Source organism: Gadus chalcogrammus, chromosome 12 (genome assembly GCF_026213295.1).
Source record: "Gadus chalcogrammus isolate NIFS_2021 chromosome 12, NIFS_Gcha_1.0, whole genome shotgun sequence".
Lineage (NCBI taxonomy): Eukaryota > Metazoa > Chordata > Actinopteri > Gadiformes > Gadidae > Gadus > Gadus chalcogrammus.
The window spans coordinates 23,287,787-23,308,201 of record NC_079423.1 but is presented as its reverse complement, the minus strand read 5'-3'; positions in this window follow the sequence as shown (position 1 = coordinate 23,308,201).

Sequence of the window (20,415 nt, the reverse complement as noted above, 5' to 3'; positions counted from 1 at the left end):
CAGTATCGATTTGGAAACCCTTGACAAAAGATGGTTGGTTTTCAGACAAGGCAAACCAACTCCAGGCAATTCTTGTCCACATCCACAGTCTCTCAAATCAGAACTTCAGTCTAATAATCTAAAGTCTGATAGAAGACGAGCTAAAATCTGTTTGTTTTTTATCTTTCATATTTGTTTGGACTTAAAGGTCCCATGACATGAAAATCTCACTTTGGGAGGTTTTCTAACATAAATATGAGTTCCCCTAGCCTGCCTATGGTCCCCCAGTGGCTAAAACTTTCGTTTGGTGTAAAACTAGCACTAGCTGTTCTGCTCGCCTTCGAAAAAACGGAGGCTCAAGCGCGCTGATTTGGAATGTCTGTGCTCATGACGTCATCAGGAATCTCAGCTCCTCCCCTTACTCTGCCTGGCCCGCCCAGAGACGTTGGCCCGCCAATGAGACTCGACCGTGTGAGCACCACATGTGTGTGTGTGAATACACACACTGTAACGCAAGTGTTTCTTGTCGGTTCTTTGACGTGTCTTGTATTTCCACAACGAGACTGTCGTGGGGGTTATCTGAGCCATGGTTGAGAAGGAATTGGGGGAAAGGAACTTTGGTTTGACTCGCTGAAGTACATGAACTGCGACATGCCGCCGGTTGCCGCGAGTCACCATCGCCCGGCAGCGGGCAGCCGGCAGCAGGCAGCGCGCGGTTCAGTCGACTTCAGGTTGATGTGAAAGTGGAAGAACCAGAGACGTCGCAGAACCCGACAAAGTCGTTTGTGATTCATAATATCGTCTGGAGGCGCACACAATATGTTATATGATATAGATATCTATGTATTATATGATATTATTTAGATATAGAGCTCCAGGACTGTAACGCAAGTGTTGTACACTTCCTTGTTATTTGGATAACCGTTCTGCTGTTGGTGTGATGGCGCATCACGTCGGACTCTCGTCTCTGGTATTTCTACGACGAGACTCGTAATGGGGGTTATCTCAGCCAAGGTTGAGAATGAATTGGGGGGAAGGAACTTTGGCTTTGACTCCCTCAAGACCATGAACCACGACAAGGAGGAGAAAGGGATCTTTGCCGGGCAGCGCTTATGCACCTCCGCCTCCGGCGGTGGTCCCTCAGCGGGGCTCAAGCGGGAGACATTCGCCGCCAACAATCCCTTTCTCCTCCATGTCGTGGTTCATGTTCTTGAGGGAGTCAAAGCCAAAGTTCCTTCCCCCCAATTCATTCATTCGTGTTATGCGCCATCACACCAACAGCAGAACGGTTATCCAAATAACAAGGAAGTGTACAACACTTGCGTTACAGTCCTGGAGCTCTATATCTAAATAATATATAATACATAGATATCTATATCATATAACATATTGTGTGCGCCTCCAGACGATATTATGAATCACAAACGACTTTGTCGGGTTCTGCGACGTCTCTGGTTCTTCCACTTTCACATCAACCTGAAGTCGACTGAACCGCGCGCTGCCGGCTGCCCGCTGCCGGGCGATGGTGCCTCGCGGCAACCGGCGGCATGTCGCAGTTCATGTACTTCAGCGAGTCAAACCAAAGTTCCTTTCCCCCAATTCCTTCTCAACCATGGCTCAGATAACCCCCACGACAGTCTCGTTGTGGAAATACAAGACACGTCAAAGAACCGACAAGAAACACTTGCGTTACAGTGTGTGTATTCACATTGATGTGGACGTTGAAGAACCAGGAACGTCGGAGAACCCAACGCGGTCGTTTGAGATTCATAATATCGGCTCACACAGCTTTTGGCCGTGATAATATATATTATATGATATAGATATCTGTGTAGGCTATATGATAATATTTAGATATAGAGCTCCAGGACTCCCGTGTGTTCTAGAATATTTACAGAACACGGCTAAAGGGTGTGCGCCTCGCCATTGCGATACATCCACTGTAAACAGAGCGCATGGTGGCTGCAAGCTGCTCAGGGCCACACCCCCACCCTCCTCCTTGACACGCCCACCGAAACACCGCATTTGGGGGAAGCTCAATGTGCGACTGGCTCGGAGTGGCTGTAACTCTGCACCACGGCTGAATTTAGGGAACGTCTTTGAATACTGTGTTAGTTGCAGAGGTGTCAAGTAACTAAGTACAAATACTTTGTTACATTACTTAAGTAGAAATTTTGGGTATCTATACTTTACTGGAGTAATTATTTTTCAGCCTACTTTTTACTTCTACTTCTTACATTTTCACGCACTTATCTGTACTTTCTACTCCTTACTTTTTAAAAATGGCCTCGTTACTCCTATTTCATTTCGGCTTGTTTTTATTCCCCGGCGTTCCAAAAAAAACCCATCTAGATAATTTGCGCCATAGGATAGAGTGAATTTGATTGGTTGGATGAGAATAGAAACATATATCATTCTGGCACCCTATTGGTTGATACGCGATACATGGCACCTGCGCATGACCAGAGCCCGTCTACATTCAGTACACATATGTGGTTCTTTAATGTATTTGCATTGTACTAATTGCGTCAATTGGTATAAATGTGTCTGAAACAGGTGCATCCCAATTTCCTCAACATTAATATTATAGTCATTAGATGGCCTTTAGAAAAATGTTTTTTGGGGGGAAGTGGGGCAGTGTGCTATAGAGGTGTGCTGTGTGTGTGTCACTAATTCACAGATGGGATAAATGCAGAGACCAAATTCCTTGTATGTGTGAGCATACTAGGCAAAAAGCCTGATTGTAATTCTATAGACCCCTGTGGCACGGCCTACGCTTTTGTCCTTAATGGCATTTTTTCCCCCTTGCATTACTTTTACTTTAATACTTTAAGTAGTTTTGCAACCAGTACTTTTATACTTTTACTTAAGTAAAAAGCTTGAGTTGATACCTCAACTTCTACCGAAGTATTTTTAAACGCTAGTATCTATACTTCTACTTGAGTAATGAATGTGAATACTTTTGACACCTCTGGTTAGTTGCCCACTAATACCTATATTAAAGAATACATAAAATAGCATGTCATGGGACCTTTAAACATTTTGCTGGAGGCAGGGGTCTGTTTGCACGTAATTGCTTATTAATGTAACCCAAATGTCCCGCTGCCTCTCTATGATCCTGGGACTCTGCGTTGTGTTTAATGGTTAGTGTGATGGGTAGAGAAGGACCACGGGAGACAGTTCGGGATTGTGGAAGACGCCTTAGCTATTTATTCCCCAACAGTGGAAATTCTTCAATAGTTGTCCCTTGTATTCATTAGAGTAAAACATGAAACCAAAAGTTAGAAATTACTCTAGTTCTACCAATAGGCTACATTTTGACCAAACAACAATGTAAAAAGAATACATGTAAACAATAAACGAAATAATTAAATAAACATTTTCTTTCAAATAAAATAAGAAAATGACAAAAACATTAAATTAAGCAGTAGACAAAATTATATCGTATAAGATCATATAAGACGCAAGCACACACATCACCTATAACACTCAACAGGTAAACGAATATCCCATGCAACCAAACAAACTGAACGGATGGGTGGTTTGAACTTAGATTTTAAACAGATTGTGCAAGATAACTAAAACGCTGCTCACCTTGTATTCATTAGAGTAAAACATGAAACAAGATGGCGCACACATGAGCTACCTTGGTGCACAAGGGGCACAATATTCAAATCGTGGGAAAACAGCACCACATGGTTGCCTGTCTAATTAACAACCTTACATTAACATCAAACACAAACCCGGCCAGAACTAGAATACTGTACAAAAACGCAGCTCTTTAGTGACCAATAGAAATACACTTACAAAATCCTATTCCGAAGACTTCATCTACTCGCTCTAATTAATTTTCTGCAGTAGAATAATGAAAAAGGAAACGTATCTCAACCCCTTTCCGTTTTCGGTTTGCAGCCAAGGCTCTCTAGCATGCCATATAACATATTAGGACTGCGGCATCGGATTTTCTTCTGCACACTAATGTCTAATCAAGATATATGAGTTTGATGAGATTGATTGATGCAAAATAATTGGGATTGTTTCATTGATTTTCTCACTCTAATTCGGTCTTTGATTTATTTATTGGTTGATTGTTTTATTCACGATTACTAATTTGATCCATTGATTGATCTCTTCATTGTATTCAGTTGTTCACGCCTTCAGTATTGTCTTTCATTACTATAGGACTGACTAGTTTGTATGCTGCCCTGGGTGAGGTTGTTGGAAACAGACATCAGTGCACCGTAAATCCGAACAACTTTAGTTAGCCTAACTCTAAATGTTTTTTGAACTGATTACCTAAGAATTAAGTATTGGTAATAATTGTATTTTTGGTTGAGTAAAATATAGAATAAACTAATTATTTTCAGTTAACTTAATTCAATTAAAGTTATTTTTTTATAGATTGATATTTTCCCTGAACTTAAATCTAGGTTCTTATTTTTTATTTGAACATACTAAATGTAATTGATTCAACGATGCTTATTCAAATTAAATTCCACTAACTCATCCTTAACTCAATACATTTAATTGTGCACAACTTATAACCTGGCGGAACTCAAAATATTAAATTGTGCTACGCTCAAACACTGATGGAAACATGCTTAAAGGGATACTTCACCGGTGGAAATTTGAAGGTTGATGAGGTAAATAATCATATGTATTATTAAATGTGCAAAAAAAATTGAAATCGGTTCATCCTAGCCTGAGAAAAGGCAGAAAGTGTCTCTCTGGCTCAAAAGTAAGAAATCCTCCAACTACCACAGTGAATTGTGCTCGCTGCCCCGCCCGCCTGTTTCCGTTTGGAGGGGGAAGGACCCATGGTTCTAGCGCGAGTCTTAGCGTGAGCAAACTTTGTGTAAACTTATCCCCATGATATGATACATTGACCAGTTTAGACTTCTGCCATCGTTTTTTCAAACGCATTATTTGTATATTACTGTACATTACTCAGCATATCAAGCATTTGTACTCAACCTTTTCTCCCCAGTTGAAATAAGTGTTTGTCTTATACAGTAGGCCTACTTTAGTATAACAGCACTTGGGTTCAACAACAACCAACAACCAACAAGAATTTGAAGTTTTATTCATGCAAAATTATGAACTATTTACAAAAATAAAACGTGTAGTGTGTGTTTGCTAGAGTCAAAATAGACACAGCTCATCTTGAGCATCTACTCTCTCCTGGTAGCCACGGTACTGCCCATCTTGTGCTGGGTTATTAGCTCTGATGGCCTGGACAACACAGGAAGCGGATACTGTCTAAGAAAGAAAGAGAAGAACATTAGCAAAGCAAGACCATTCAAAAGTATGACTGGGTTTCTAACAATGGAAAGCTTATTGCAAATGGGTGGAGTGTTCCTTTAACAGAATTAGAACAACTAGTCACCTTAAATTGTACAAGATGAATTGATTTCAGTTATTAATACTTAAAAATATGAATACAACTCCATTGTTACAATTCAAGTTTTGTTTTATTAAACAATAAAACAGCATGCCTTTTCAAAGTCATTAACAAACATTATTAGTATATTAATATTATCAAACTTGAAACATCTCATACATATTCTATATTTCACAGAAACAACCAGTGGCGTCTTTGCATTAGGGGCCAGTGGGGCACGGCCCCACCAGAGAACGCTGCCGTGCAGGGCACGATTATACTTTTCTTTTCTTTTTTCAAAAATGTCATTGAGCATAAGTTAATAATACATTAATTGTTAATAATTAATTACATGTCCGCAGTTTTAATTTGATGAACGCAATTGTTGTAGTGTAGTAGTTGTGTGTGAAATAGTTCGTTGCTCCGTCTCGTCTGTTCCGCTCGGTGGGGCACAGCCGAGATGGCCCCGTCTGCTGCAGTGTAGAAAACTGGTGCTGTTGCGCGAGCAAGCGCGTGCGCCCGAAAACAGAATGCCCGCTTCTGTTTCGGCGGTGGGGCCAGAAGTAGTAGTGCCCCAAAGCTCTTCTCATTGGCTGATTTGTAGAAAGGGCGGGGTTTACGGCGGGAGCCGATCAGATCTTGCTAGCTGGCTAACGTAGTTACTGTTACAGTTACTGTTACAGTAAATAACAACAAATGGACGTTTCATTCATTAAATGATGAATCGTGTTGAGTATCTGTCTCATGTGAGATTTAGCACTTGAACAGAAGTTGGAGATAAAACGTTTGGGACCACATCGCCCGACGGATTTAATCATTATTCAAGAGGGAAAGGACAAGAATAGATCGTTCCACCAGGATTGGTTCAAGCGGAAAAAAATGCTTGTGTTTCACCTCAGCCACACAAAGGAGACCAGACAGCACTGTCCTTAAAGCACAGGTAATTACCATCTTAGCCCAAACTTACTTAAATTTTCACCCAGGATTATCCAGGTCTGAATAGGCAACCACTCTATCAGGCTAGATTCATTGTTAATTGTACAGTATGGTGGCCTGCAAACTTAATGCAACTTAAACCATACTTCTTCTTTTTTTGGTATATTGTGAGTGGTGGCTTTGTATATTGATTGCTGTGTAAAGGGTGTGCGCCGTTGTGTTTTTATTGTTGCCACGTTGTTGTTTTCTTGAGTTTTGATATTGTGAGATCTTGAACGCTGCCATTTGGTGGTGCTATTGCTATAATAGCCTAATATATGTCGTCAGATTCGCGTTTGAGTGATGGCATTATTCAGCTGCAATTTTGGTCCCCTCTGTCACTTGCTACTGTTTTTTTTGTGATGGTAGTAATATGTGGTATTTCTGGATTGCGTTATAATATTTTCCTGCATGGGCCCCACCAGAGTTTCCAAACCAAAATCGCCACTGGAAACAACCAAATTTCACAGTTAAAATAGATTTCTGGCAGAAAATGCAATGAGTGCTGTAATGCAAAGTGAGGTTGAAAAAATGTTTTTGTAAAGCCGCATAGCTTAAAATGTAATGAAACGCAGCTGAAAATTCAGGCATTGATTCTGGTTTGAAAAGGAGCAATCAAACACAATGCAACCTTTACATACCTCACCACAATTTGGTGAGGTATGCACCAAGACTCAGTGGAATCTACTATTTCAGATGAAGACAATTTCTTGACATACCCGGCAGTAATACATTTCTGGTTCTCGTTATAGGTCTCTGCCTGTTGCAGGTTTTGGGAGTCTCCTTTCACAGCTGCAAAGACGGGACATAGCCGGCTCCTTCTGGGCCTTGAGGGGGAGCCAGGGGTGTGATCTGAGAAGAGGATTGGTATACCGTAGGACTCCATTAACAGGTCCCTTATGGTTTGTGTCTCCAGTTACTGGATTGTCTGCTGATCGTGTTTAGAGCGCACCACCTCTCTGATGCTTCTCGGTGGCAACACGTCCAGCTGCCATAGTTTCTGCACATTGTGATGGATGTCATCAGGTGGGAGATATAGTGACACCCGGGGAGCTAGCAATATCCCTCGCAGGGCCCTGCAGTGTCCAGCCAAGCAGGGTTTGGATCACTGCAGGGGTACCTAACTTCACAGACTGTAACGGGGTGATGAGGTGGGTGTAGTATGCTCCTATGGGGAGCAGTGGGCTTACTTGGTCAGGCTTTTTAAGTAGATGTCTAAGTTGGGCATAGTGCCGCTGAAGTGATCTTACAGGATGAGAATGCTCCGACTGGGAAAGCTAGTCTCCAATGAAAGCATTGCTAATTGCATAGGATTTCCTTGGATGGCCCTTAGGAATTAGAGTGAAGGACACGGCAGCTCCATTAAGAGTTTGGACATCCTGTCTCAAAGTTCTCAACTTCAGGCTTTGAGGCTAACCTGCTAATTGGAGCTTCTGGGATGCAGAATGCAGGAGGATGGTCCATTGAGACCCATCATCTAGTATAGCATAGGTGTCTAGGGGCCGGCATCCATTCTACACATTCTACACTTTCTTCTGATTGATGCTGCATAGGTTTCCCGTTGCATTGGTTGCAACGTTTAAACTGACTAAACCCTCACTAGCCATGAACTGGAGGACACCCACTCAGGCCTGAATTCTAAAGGCTAACTGATCTAGGGCTCTACCATCACCTAGTCTGATGACTGGCATGTCTAGCTTTTAATAAACCAATAAAATGTACTATTTTAACTGCTCCGAATCACCCGGGACTATCAATTTGGATAGGGCCATTCTCAGGGAGCTAGAGGGCCTGAATGAGCAGCATATGTCAGGTGGTGTGGTTGCACATTCGGAGGCTGGTACGCTAGCTGGGCAGTCTTGGACAATGGGCCAGACAAGGGCTGAGATGGCAGAATATGGGCAGAAAGCACAGGGTTATGGGAGTCTGAGACTTGAGAGATAGCTCTGGGCAGGAGGATGTGAGGAAATCATGGGATGGGCAGGGGGTTGAGGGTTATTATGAGATTTCATATCTTAGAGATATGGCAGGGGCCGGACTATGGGCCAGAGGATTAAAGGAGAGACAGGGCTGGGCAGGTGACTGGAAGGAAGATGCAGCTACCTGATGGCAAGGGTTATTAGGGTAGGCTGATCATGAGCCGGATGACCGTGATGATTCGGGACTAGTGATGTTGCGCATGATACCGAGGCTCCGAAGTGTGTGTCGAGTACATCAAGCCTTCCTAAGCATGGCTATTATTTCCTTGATAAGCTATAATTTATCTGTTTATTTTTATAGAAAGGGTTTTGTCTTTCCAAGATGAAATGCTTGGTGTTTGCCAAGGAACTTAGATGCGACAACACAACCTCATCCATGCTGAGGCATTACCCTGCTCTGCATGAGAGAGAAGATTCTGGACCTGCTGTCACTTGCCAAGGTGTGTTTTGTTATGTGTCTATTATGTATGGCACATAACTGTTGAATGTGATCTCATTCAGTTGTTTTTATCCCCTTTGCTTTAGTTTCCAGGAAAAAAATGGATGAAGCCTTGGTGAACATGGTGGTTAAGGATAGCCAGCCATTCTCCTTGGTCAAGGATGAGGGCTTCAGGGGTTTCGTTAATAAACTTCGCCCTACCTATGTTCTCCAACCAGACAGGTATATGGAATAATTAAAATTTGCAGTTTGTGAACAAAATGTCTAAACTTTTATTCTATAAGTTTTCTTATTTCCTCAGGCTTTAAAGGCTATGGTTGCTGAAAAGTATACCAAAGCTTGTGTCCTGAAGGCTACTGCAGTCGGTATGTGGATGTCTCTCAACATGGACGCATATTTGGCCGTCACTTGTCATTTCCTCAATGATAGCAATGAACTACACACAATAGATCTAGGGGTACACCATTTTCCACAGTCCCATACTGCTACAAACTTGCCAGCTGCCAAAGCAAGTATTATGGAGGAATAGGGGGTCAAGCAGAAAGTAACATGCCTAGTACCAGATGCGGCATCCAACATGCTCTCCGCAGGCAAGGGAGCTCAACCTTTGACATGACGTCTGCATTGCCCACACCTTCAACCTGATGGTAAAAAAAGCTCTTGACCAGACACCTGGACTTCCAGAACTGCGCAACAGTGCAAGGAAAGTGGTGTATCTCTTCAGATGCAGCACCGCTGCTAAGGTATGTCATATTGTACGAGCATCTCATACACATATACATACATGTATTATTATGTGACAGACTCTGACTATAGTTTTGTCTCACTGATATTCTTATTGATCTGTGTAAAGGAAAGACTTGAAGTAGGTGGACACACGGTGGAACAGTACATTCCACATGTTGGAGAGGATGCATGGAGAACGAAAAGCAGTTAGTGCAACCATGGCTTCCATCTAGACTGAGGTAACATTTTAAACTCAACAGAATATGTTGTTGAGTGCCTTGGTGTAATATCCCCATTTAATGAGGCTACAATAGTCATCCGTAGAAAATAAGGTGTCCGCTTCCAAGGTCATTCCACAGATGAAGATTTTGGACTTCGCTATTTGATAACAGATTCCACAAGAGCAAACTACCATAGCCAAGCAGCTTGCAGAACATTTAAATCGCCAGATGAGGCAGAAACTGAATTAATTTGAAAGTATGAGCATACTTAGGTTGCCAACTCTGCTGGACCCAAGGTTCAAAGCACTTGAGCTTCTCAGCCCAGCCAAGGCCGATGAGGCAGTGCAAAGACTGACTGCTGAATACATGTTCATTGTTTCCACCCAAACACCTACTAGTCCTCTATCAACGCAGCTACCAACAGCTGGTGAAGATGAAGGACCTACCACCTCTACTGGTATGTTCAGTGCGGCAATCTATGATGGCATTTCATTTTCACATTTAATAACCGTCTTCTATTTTTTTTCTCAGGTAATCTCTGTCGCCATTTAGATGCCACTGTGTAGCATAACAGGCAGACTCACATCTCAACCGCTGATGCCATAGTGGAAGTCCAAAGATAAATGACTGAAGCTCGCATACAAAGAACTTAAAATCCACTGACATTTTGGAAAACACACAACACTTTACCCAAACTTGTTTGTGCTTAGTCAAAGATTTTTATGTACACCGGCATCTTCAGTGCCCTGTGAGCAGTGTTGGGCAAGTTCACTTTCTACGTGAACTAGTTCAAAGTTCAGTTCACAAATTTCAAACTGAACTAGTTTGGTTAAACGTTCATATTTAATTTTTTTTAACTAAGTTCACAGTTCCAAAAATGAACTAGTTCATAGTCCTTTTTTTCAGTATGTTGCTGTGAGCTATTATTTTTTTACTGTATTTTGAACATTGAGCCCCCTTTCTGGTTCGTCTAGGATGAAATAGAGTGGTTGAATCCATTATCGTAGGGAAATACAGTTTCTATCATGTTTTATTGCACATTTAGCGCATTTTGTAAATCCCATTGATTTCTGTTGGAAGACTCATTGCTCGTTGGCCGGAAACAGAAAGGGGGGGTGTTCACGTTTGGTTGTAGTCTTTTCGCTTGGTTCTAGCCCTTCTGTTGAGATGGAGAACCGAGCAAAAGGACTACAACCAAACGTAAACAGCCCCCCTTTCCGTTTCCGGCCAACAAGCAATGATTCTAGGTGGTATTCTAGTCCGCTGAGCTATGAGCCAGAGAGTGAGCTAACGTTATGGATTATACATATTTATAATTTGAAATTCGTCCCAGTCTTTATACCACAGATACTCTAGGGTCGATAGCATATAACCGCGTTGTCTGATTACTGTTTAATTGATTTTTCACAATTTACCAGCTCTCGTTTTGAAGAATAATCACCGCGCCATTCGTTTCAATGGGAATCACGAAGGTCTATACTTTCAAAATAAAGTGTACATGTTTATAATTTGAAATTCGTCCCAGCCTTTATACCACAGATACTAGGGTCTATAGCATGGTTTCTCAACGGGGGCGCCCCCTGGGGGGCGTTCGCACAACCTAGGGGGGCGCTGGGAACGTGATTCCATTTTTGGTGGGAGATTTTAAACTTTTTTATTCTTTATTTTTTTTGGGTGACAAAATAGGCTACCTGAAATAAATAGCCTATTTTCATTTATTGGTTTCTAACCCCTCTACCGTCTCAGCTACTTTTTACTGTCTATGCGCAGTGGAACAGTGATAATACAGCGCGGTTCAGTCCTGCACACACCCGGACCCCCGTTACATCAGCTATTGTCATGATCTCTATAGTAACCAAAAAATATCAAATTTTGTTTCATAGACCGTTTTCCTCCTCCCTCTTGTTCAGTTCCAGCTGCTCTGAGCGTAGTCTCCACGAAAAGGCTGTTGCATTTCAAATACAAAATATATAGGCCTTATTAGGCCTCTGCGTGCGATCTGTTTTCGTGGAGTCCGCGTTGCCCGGACCGCGGTGCCCGTGGTTCCCGGGCCATTCATTCATTCCTTCACGGGGCATGGCGGGAGTCGCGGGAGACGCGGGAATGGTCGTGGTGCCCAAGGTCACGTTGCCCGGGTCGTAGGGTGCCCCGGCCGGGGCACGACGGGAGACGTGGCGGCCGGGAGTCGCGGGAGTGCCCGCAACGCGGTCACGGTGAATGAATGTTCAATCCAACCATTTCTTCCTCAAATCTCACTCTCTCTCTCTCTCTCTCTCGGTCAGTTTAATTTAATGTCATGAATATTCATGAATATTTTTATATATTTTTTGTACCAAAACAGACTCAGAGGGCAGTCATTGCTATTGGTGACCAACGCAAAATCAGGGGGGGGGGGGGGGGGGGGCGCCAGAGGATCAGGGTAAGGTTAGGGGGGCGTTTGCTCAAAAAAGGTTGAGAACCACCGGTCTATAGCATATAACCGCGTTATATATAGTAAGCTGACAACACCGCATCTGCAAATTAACCACACAGCGATAACCATGGCAACTGTTACTGTTAGTTACTGTTTAAAACGAAAAAATAATCCCACCTCCCCAGTTACACCAAGCATTGTACCTCTTTCCCTGTGTCACACAAGCATTTTCATATTCATCAAAAATACTGATCTCATTACAAAAGCACTTCAACAGCACTATACACAGTAATGTTAAATTTAATGTCATAACCATAGATCTAATAGGCCTACATCTAAAGAGTCAAACGATGTGTTATAGAATTAAGCCATAAAATGAGGCAATTCAAGATGTGCTGTTGTGGTGCCCTTGCTATGACGTTAGTTTGATTCTTCTTTTGAACTTTAATAACTCACGTTCATTCTCATATACACAAAACATCTCGATATGCATGACCAAAAGCCACTGTATGAACACTTTGTTGATATTCGGATGACGCAGCACACTGGGTTGGTTTTGTGTTCAGACCAAAGTATTTTTTTTCTTGCATTGTGTTGACCAGTTGGTGTCCCCACTGTGCATTTGAAGCTTTAAAGGTCCCATGACATGAAAATTTCACTTTGTGAGGTTTTCTAACATAAATATGAGTTCCCCTAGCCTGCCTATGGTCCCAGAGCGGCTAAAACTTGCGTTTGGTGTAAAACTAGCACTAGCTGTTCTGCTCGCCTTTGAAAAAACGGAGGCTCAAGCGCACTGATTTGGAATGTCTGTATTCATGACGTCATCAGGAATCTCAGCTCCTCCCCTTACTCTGCCTGGCCCGCCCAGAGACGTTGGCCCGCCAATGAGACTCGACTGTGCGAGCGCCACATGTGTGTGTGTGAATACACACACTGTAACGCAAGTGTTTCTTGTCGGTTCTTTGACGTGTCTTGTATTTCCACAACGAGACTGTCGTGGGGGTTATCTGAGCCATGGTTGAGAAGGAATTGGGGGAAAGGAACTTTGGTTTGACTCGCTGAAGTACATGAACTGCGACATGCCGCCGGTTGCCGCGAGGCACCATCGCCCGGCAGCGGGCAGCCGGCAGCAGGCAGCGCGCGGTTCAGTCGACTTCAGGTTGATGTGAAAGTGGAAGAACCAGAGACGTCGCAGAACCCGACAAAGTCGTTTGTGATTCATAATATCGTCTGGAGGCGCACACTGGCACACAATATGTTATAAGATATAGATATCTATGTATTATGATATTATTTAGATATAGAGCTCCAGGACTGTAACGCAAGTGTTGTACACTTCCTTGTTATTTGGATAACCGTTCTGCTGTTGGTGTGATGGCGCATAACACGTCGGACTCTCGTCTCTGGTATTTCTACAACGAGACTCGTATTGGGGGTTATCTCAGCCAAGGTTGAGAATGAATTGGGGGGAAGGAACTTTGGCTTTGACTCCCTCAAGAACATGAACCACGACAAGGAGGAGAAAGGGATCTTTGCCGGGCAGCGCTTATGCACCTCTGCCTCCGGTGGTGGTCCCTCAGCGGGGCTCAAGCGGGAGACATTCGCCGCCAACAATTCCTTTCTCCTCCATGTCGTGGTTCATGTTCTTGAGGGAGTCAAAGCCAAAGTTCCTTCCCCCCAATTCATTCTCAACCTTGGCTGAGATAACCCCCAATACGAGTCTCGTTGTAGAAATACCAGAGACGAGAGTCCGACGTGTTATGGTGCGGCCACACCAGACGCGTATCTCGCGTAATTTTTACGCGCGTAAAATGTTGCTTGACCATTTTGTGTCAAAAATGGTCGCATACGCGCCATACGATCCTAACGCGCCTAGGTCACTCGCCTAGATGAGTCCATGTCCATGCAAGTGAACGGAGCGTTCCCTCTTCGTCATAACTATCAAACCAAACATCCTTCACATTCACAGAGCGAACATTACGAAAGTAAAATGCACATTTCTTGCTAAAAATGTTTCCATAAACGCATTTAATGGCGTAACTATGTTACTATTTCCACCCAGAATAAAGAAAGTTGTCGGCCGTGGCTGCGCTGGAGTCCGAGGTAGGAAACCCAAACGCTGCCGTGTTTCGGTGATAGAGTTTAGAACGGGTTAGATTAAATAATCTCGGATATAAATAACAATAATCGGGTTAAATAACTTCACATGGTGTGTCTGGTGTGTTTCCAGCATTCGTAGTGTTGATCAGCAGATATATAGTCCGCCAAGACGTTGAGGTTGCTTAACCAGAGACTCTGTCCATGCAAGTGAACGGAGCGTTCCCTCTTCGTCATAACTATCAAACCAAACATCCTTCACATTCACCGAGCGAACATTATGAAAGAAAAATGCACATTTCTCGCTAAAATTTTTTCCATAAAAGCATTTAATGGCGTAACTATGTTACTATTTCCACCCAGAATAAAGAAAGTTGTCGGCCGTGGCTGCGCTGGAGTCCGAGGTAGGAAACCCAAACGCCGCCGTGTTTGGGTGATAGAGTTTAGATCGGGTTAGATTAAATAATCTCGGATATAAATAACAATAATCGGGTTAAATAACTTCACATGGTGTGTCTGGTGTGTTTCCAGCATTCGTAGTGTTGATCAGCAGATATATAGTCCGCCAAGACGTTGAGGTTGCTTAACCAGAGACTCTGTCCATGCAAGTGAACGGAGCGTTCCCTCTTCGTCATAACTATCAAACCAAACATCCTTCACATTCACCGAGCGAACATTCTGAAAGTAAAATGCACATTTCTCGCTAAAAATGTTTCCATAAAAGCATTTAATGGCGTAACTGTCACTATTTCCACACAGAATAAAGAAAGATGTCGGCCGTATGCTTCTGTCCAAGCTCACTACTCTCTGCCAGTGACGTCGGGTCAAGCTCAACGCTGATTGGGCAACGCGGCTAATCGTCATGCGTATGAGCGTAAAAAGTTGAACTCTTGAAATGTACGCGCGTAAATATACGCGCCTCATACGCGCGTTACCCGCGTAAAATGTTGCTTTAACGCGTGTACGCGTCTCATACGCGCGTAAACCAATGGTTCCCTATGGAAAAAATGGCGATTTTATACGCGAGGTACGCAAGATACGCGTCTGGTGTGGCCGCACCTTTATGCGCCATCACACCAACAGCAGAACGGTTATCCAAATAACAAGGAAGTGTACAACACTTGCGTTACAGTCCTGGAGCTCTATATCTAAATAATATCATATAATACATAGATATCTATATCATAAAACATATTGTGTGCGCCTCCAGACGATATTATGAATCACAAACGACTTTGTCGGGTTCTGCGACGTCTCTGGTTCTTCCACTTTCACATCAACCTGAAGTCGACTGAACCGCGCGCTGCCTGCTGCCGGCTGCCCGCTGCCGGGCGATGGTGCCTCGCGGCAACCGGCGGCATGTCGCAGTTCATGTACTTCAGCGAGTCAAACCAAAGTTCCTTTCCCCCAATTCCTTCTCAACCATGGCTCAGATAACCCCCACGACAGTCTCGTTGTGGAAATACAAGACACGTCAAAGAACCGACAAGAAACACTTGCGTTACAGTGTGTGTATTCACATTGATGTGGACGTTGAAGAACCAGGAACGTCGGAGAACCCAACGCGGTCGTTTGAGATTCATAATATCGGCTCACACAGCTTTTGGCCGTGATAATATATATTATATGATATAGATATCTGTGTAGGCTATATGATAATATTTAGATATAGAGCTCCAGGACTCCCGTGTGTTCTAGAATATTTACAGAACACGGCTAAAGGCTGTGTGCGCCTCGCCATTGCGATACATCCACTGTAAACAGAGCCAGTGCCGCTGCTAGCTATTTTGGGGCCCTAAGCATAACTCATTTATGGGCCCCCCCCCCCCCCCGAATTCCCCCTACCAGCCCCCTGTGCTGAATTGTTGACCGGGGGGGGGGGGGGGGGGGTCATGTGCGGCTCCTAACACTGGGCTGGTGGATAATTCAATATTATAATTTTTTTTATTGCCATGGGCCCCCCCTCTGCCTTGCCCCCCCCCCCTCTATCCATAAATAAAAACTTAAAACCAGAAGTAAGAATAAAAATTGTTTTTTTTTTTTCTTGTTTTTTTTTGGGGGGCCCCCTCAGGACTTGGGGCCCTACGCGCAGCGCGTAGTGCGCGTTATGGGAGTGGCGGCTCTGAACAGAGCGCATGGTACCGTCCGTGGCTGCAAGCTGCCCAGGGCCACACCCCCACCCTCCTCCTTGACACGCCCACCGAAACAGCGCATTTGGGGGAAGCTCAATGTGCGACTGGCTCGGAGTGGCTGTAACTCTGCACCACGGCTGAATTTAGGGAACGTCTTTGAATACTGTGTTAGTTGCCCACTAATACCTATATTAATGAATACATAAAATAGCATGTCATGGGACCTTTAAAAAATTAACCTCTTTTCCACACATTTGGCTGGAAGGCTTGAAGGTGTTATAAGGCCTCATCTCGCCAAAACTAGTGGGGACTACTTCTGATCATGCACCGCTGAATCAGCCTTCCCTGATTCCTTACTTCCTCTAGTAGCTGTGTGTTTGTGTGTGTAGGTAGGTAGATTGTTTGTGTGGAGTGTGTGGTTTCTAGGAAGCAAGAAAAAGTACAACAATCAGCTCCACAATTAATTGCCACAATTCAGTTAAATAATAAATCTTTCAACAAGCCTTATAAGATTACATAACAAAATGAATTGACCTCAAAACAACTCACACTGCTCAGCATACGCACACAAGAAGTTCATGATCTATCATCATCATTCGGCTCAATACCGCCCCTCACGATCTGATTGGCCTGTCCCATTTTCTGTTTCCAGCAGCGAAAAACGACGACAGAAGGCTAGACCTCCCTGGCTGCAAATTAAATTTGCTGCCGCTAGGGGCGTCTAGATTTCTAGGCTACAACTAACCCAGATAGTCGCTAAAATCTGCGTGTTCTGCTTCTGTGAACGTAGCACGGCACAGCCATGGACACAACATGAGCGCGGGACAGGAGTCATTAAAAAAGTGTGGGACACTGTTTAGCCACATGACAACCCTTGTCATGTGACTCAAGTGGCTGCATTTGATTGGCAAGATCATTTAGTCAGGTTTATATTGGTTGAAATAGTCACGTGATAGACATGTTGGATGAAGACGTCCCTCAGTGAAGGAAATAGATCATGCAATAAAAATATCTATAAAAAAAGAAAGATACGACCGCCACGTAGCCAAATGGGATGGCGTAAAAGTACAGTTCTTTCTTCAAATATATTCTCAAGTAGAAATAAAAGTATGTTGCAATAAAACTACTCCTAAAATTACAATTTATCCAAAAAGTAACCCTAACCCAAGTATTTGTAACGTGGTAAATGTAGCGAGTTACTACCCACTTCTGTACCTAGTCTAATGCTAGCTAATGTCCGCTCCCTCGAAAATAAAATGGACGAGCTGAGAGCCAAGACAACAACACAACGTGAGATCACGGAGTGCTGTGCTCTGATTTTTACGGAAACCTGGACCAAAGACAACACACCAGATTCAGCCATCCAGCTTGAGACCCATTCCGTACACCGTGAAGACCGCATGTCGGCTTTGGGGAAGAACAAAGGCGGCGGCGTCTGTGTTTACATCAACAACGGATGGTGTTTGGACGTTCAGGTGGTGGAGAAACGCTGTGGACGCTGTGTTTGTTGTGGAAGGGCATTTTAACCACTGCAACCTTCGGACTGTCCTCTCCAAATACCACCAGCACGTGAGCGTCGCAACGAGGGAAAACAACATTCTGGACCACGTCTACAGCAACGTGAAGGGCGCCTACAAGGCTGCCCCCCCGCCCTACTTCGGACAGTCGGACCACATCTCTGTGTTCCTCTGCCCATCTTACAGGCAGCTCCTCAAACAGGCCCCTCCAGTAAGTAAAACTGTTAAAGTATGGAACGAAGAGACTGATCTTGTGCTGCAGGACTGCTTTAACAGTACTGACTGGGATGTTTTTAAGACTGCTGCTTTGCGAGAGGACTGTACTGTGGACTTATAGGAATATGCTTCAGTGGTTACTGGCTACATCAGCACATGCATAGACAACATTGGCCCCACCAAGTTCTGCAAAACATACCCAAACCAAAACCCCTGGATTAACCCTGTACATCACATTACTGTGATGTACGGTCCATGCTGCGTACCCACTCCACTGCATTTGCCTCTGGTGACGTTGAAGGCTACAAAAAGGCCAGATCTGACCTACGTAGATCCATCAGAGAAGCCAAGAGATAGTACAAAGTGAATCTGGAGGGATACTACACCACCGTGGATCCATGGCGCATGTGGCAGGGCCTGCAATACATTACAGACTACCAGCGGCGGAGCAGGGGGGTCACAACCAGCCAAAGCACACTGCCAGATGAGCTGAATGAGTTATACGCTCGCTTCGATGACCTCAACACCAACAGAGGGATTCTACCATCAGCTGAGGCTGAGGTGCTAACAGATATTTACAATCTGTCCCTCTCCCAATCTTCTGTGCCCACTTGCTTCAAGACCACCACCGTTGTGCCCGTCCCTAAGAAAAACACCATAACCTGCTTAAATGACTACCGTCCCATCGCACTCACTTCAATTGTGATGAAGTGTTTTGAGAGGATAAGCATGTTAACCACATTAAATAGACCATCCCAGACACCCTGGACCCCCTACAGTTTGCGTACCGTCGGAACCGGTCCACTGACGACGCAGTGAACACCGCCATCCACACAGCTCTCAAACATCTGGTGAACAAGGACACGTATGTTCAAGGCACAAGGACGGTGAGCACAGGGACCCCCCAGGGCTGTGTTCTGAGTCCTCTGCTATACACCCTCTTCACCTACGACTGTGCCTCACCCAGCACAACACCACCATCATGAAGTTTGCGGATGACACAACAGTCATCGGACTGATCACTGGTGGGGTGAAGACAGACTACAGGGAAGAGGTGGCTCAGATTATTTGTTTATCCTGGTGCCAAACAAATAATATCTCCTTAAACACAGAGAAGACCAAGGAGTTGATTATCGACCCTGAGGAAGAGTAGAGACCAGCAGAGTCTATTACACATCGGCGAGACTTAGGTAGAGAGGGTGAAAACCTTTAAATTCCACGGCACCTACGTCAGCGAGGACCTCTCCTGATCACACAACACCCAGCACATTGCCAAGAAATCTAAGCAGCAGCTGAGGAAATTTGGACTGTCCACCAAACTCCTCAGCCACTTCTACAGGTGTACAGTGGAGAGCCTCCTGACCAACTCCATCACAGTGTGGTTTGGGAACTGCACGGTACAGGAAAGGAAGGCTCTCCAACGTGTGATTAAAACTGCACAATACAGCTGTGGAGCCTTCCCATCACTTCAGGACATTTACAACACCAGGGTCACAACGAGGGCACACAACATCACCAAGGACACTACACATCCCCAGCACACACTGTTCACACTGCTACCATCTGGCAGACGCTACAGGAGCGTGACAGCCAGAACAACCAGACAGGCTGCTGAATGACTATCAAACACTGATGACAACTCTGTATTTGCACTATATTCAATACTGTGAACTATATTTCTTTTCAACTGTGAACTACATTTGCACTGTGTACTTACCTAATAATAATATTCAATATCTAATGTATATATCAAACATCTCACATTTCAATGTCTTTCAGTGCTTTCTGCTGTATGCGAACATTGCACATGCTAGACAGCACCTTCATTTTAATTATATTTAACTGTTTTTGTTTAACAAAATTTTGTCTCTGTACAGATTTTTTTGTAGTTTAGTTTATTAATCTACTTTAATTTAAGTATATTTTGTGTGAAGGGAACTTGCAAATTAAGAATTTCATTACCTGGTGCAAACTATGTTTCCATTGTGTATTTATGACAATAATAATAATAATAATACATTTAATTTAGAGGCGCCTTTCAAGACACCCAAGGTCACCTTACATAGCATATAGTCATCATACATTTTTTAAAAAACAAGACATTGTGGAAAAAATAAAATAAATAAATAAATAAACATAAGCAATAAGAAATAAATAAAACAAAAACAAGACAAAACAAAACAAACACAGTAAACATCTTGTATCTTGTGTGGGCTAATTGGGAAAATGGGCAAATAAGGGGCGTGGCTCTTGGGTTTGTGATGTGAGGAGGGAAACGGATAATCTTCCAAACATTAACACATTTTATAAATGTAAAATGGTTGAAATAAAGTGAAGATTT